We start from the raw sequence: 2,425 nt of genomic DNA on the forward strand, positions 1-2,425 counted from the left end.
TCTTAAAAGCCAAAATTTGTAATGTTATAAATTCAAATTTTTGAATTACAAGGGTTAGTAGGTTTTAGGAGGGAAAAGTATTTTATTAGTGTTTTAGGCTTTTAATCATCCCTATACTGACCAAGGTTTGTGTTGGCTACTGCTTTAATAGTTTTGAAAATGACCAAGAAACTAGAAAAATGCATCTAAGGCTAGCAATTTCCTATGACAGATACTCTTGACTATAGTCTTGGGCCAACTATAAGGCATAACTCCTTCTTCAGGCTCTAAAAAACCTAGGTGGGTAGACCTATAGATTCTTTATATGGTACCAGTTATCAAATCATATATTGAATCTAATCTAAGGTAGATAAAAACCCTATTTCTCCTATTAACTCATGTAATAACATAGATCTACAATAGCAAATTGCAACTCTGTGATATTCACAAGCTAAGTGAGGGCATCACATTTAGGTTCTTCAACATAAAATGTAAAGATGATTTGAATTCAATTTTGATTTTATGTGGGTGGGGAAAGCGGATGAAAACCATGTATAGACAAAAAGCTAATGATCCTATAATTGATCAGTGCTTGATCCATTAGGCAAATTCATGAATCTCCCTCATGCATTTTGAATATCTGATACTTATTCATATATTCAAATATATGATCTATCCATTCACCTTGAAAATAGACATAAATGTTCAACTTAAATCTCATTCTTATCTAATATCCTCCTCAATAAACCTGCAACCTTGTTGAATCTCTAAAGCATTTACATAATTCCTTGAATTACAAGCAACATACAGCCTTAAGGGACTGCACTTATGATCTAAGCTCTTTGTTCAAAGACCATAAAATGTCATAGCTCAACTAAGAAAGGGGACAAGATTTAAACTGAAACTAAACACCTGCTGTTTCCTTGTATTGATTTCCTTGAAATAATGCATGAAATTAACTCACAAAGAACCTAATAAACCAAACTATAAAATGAGAAAATACTACCATACAAGAGAGAAAATGGTAGGAATGAGAAGTTGATGGGATGGAAAGGGGATATCACTGCCAAAGCAAAAGCTTCATAGTTTGGAACCAACACATCCCAGATCTTCCATTCAGAGTTCATCAATTCCAAGGCCAGTTCTACTAAATGCCTTCATTCCAGAGAAACTTTCCAATATTTTCCAACCCTTACAAAAAAGAAGAAGAAAGAATAAATAGAAAGGAAGCAATTCTCAAATTGAATCTGCAATTGACATGTGTCCCTTAAAAATTCTCCCTCAATTCTCTCCTCCATGGGTGAATCAAAACCTTTTATTTTACCTTTCAAGTGCATCAAATATCCCAAAACTTTGATGATGAAAGAATGCAACTGATTTCTGATGTTAAAATGAACACAAGGTAAAAGTAACAAATCAGTTGAAATGTAACTTGCAGAATGCAAGAAAACTATTTAAAGTTGATTTTCTTCACATTTAAACCCAAATAAGCCTTTAGAACTATCCTCTAACCAATTCTAATGCTCCATGATCAAATCTATTCATTCTACTGAGAAGGCCATGGGAATCAAAAAATGGCTTATAGCTTGAACTAGTGAGCACCTGTGCATAAACTGACTTCATATTTGGAAAGTTTAGATCTTCCTAGTTTCAGTGGTATATTGGAGTGCCCATTTTGGTAAAAAATGCTCAGGTTATGGCTGTTTGAAAATTAGACCTCTACTCCATGGCTTCCATAGTACATATTGCATATATTTTAACTTTACAAAAGTTAAAACTATAGAATAAATCCAAATATGATTTTAAAACTTTATGCCCTACATGTAGAACCTAGGAAGGAATAATATAAAATTTTATTTGAAACCTTTTAAATTCTTCCTCCCCTTCCAATCTGAGTCAAACTTAGTTTGACCAACTTGGACACGTGTCAAGACATGATTAGCTCAGGCCTGTACAACTAGGCACCACATGTCACATTGAGATTAGTTGGCAACCTCATCTTGTTGCCACATGTCATCACCTCATCAAAGCTCGCTATGTTGCTATGATAATTCTCATGCATCTTTCATTTGGCAACATAGCAATGACCACATGATCAGGACACGTGGTGAAATCTCCTCCTCTTGAGCTCATTTGCTCGCCACATCATTGCTATAAGGACCCATCACTGTCTTGCCAAATTTTGAGGTTTTTTGGTGACTCACTATGTCACTAGCCAAAAAACTTGGGATTTTCTGGCTAGCGAGGTAGATTGCCAAATTTTTGAGCTTTTTCGGTGAGCTTGAACATTGACATCATCATTTTTTTTGCTTGCAAGTTCATTCAAAATTTTACAATTGACATTCTCTAGCTGTGTCCTACCTTGTAACCTATGGCCCTTCAAAATGGCCTTTATCTTGATACACATCTAACTTCCCTCTAATGCTATTTAAACATTAAAAGACCT

The sequence above is a fragment of the Cupressus sempervirens genome, chromosome 5, assembly GCF_028749045.1.
Source record: "Cupressus sempervirens isolate cs-2001-9-10 chromosome 5, ASM2874904v1, whole genome shotgun sequence".
Taxonomy (NCBI): Eukaryota; Viridiplantae; Streptophyta; class Pinopsida; order Cupressales; family Cupressaceae; genus Cupressus; species Cupressus sempervirens.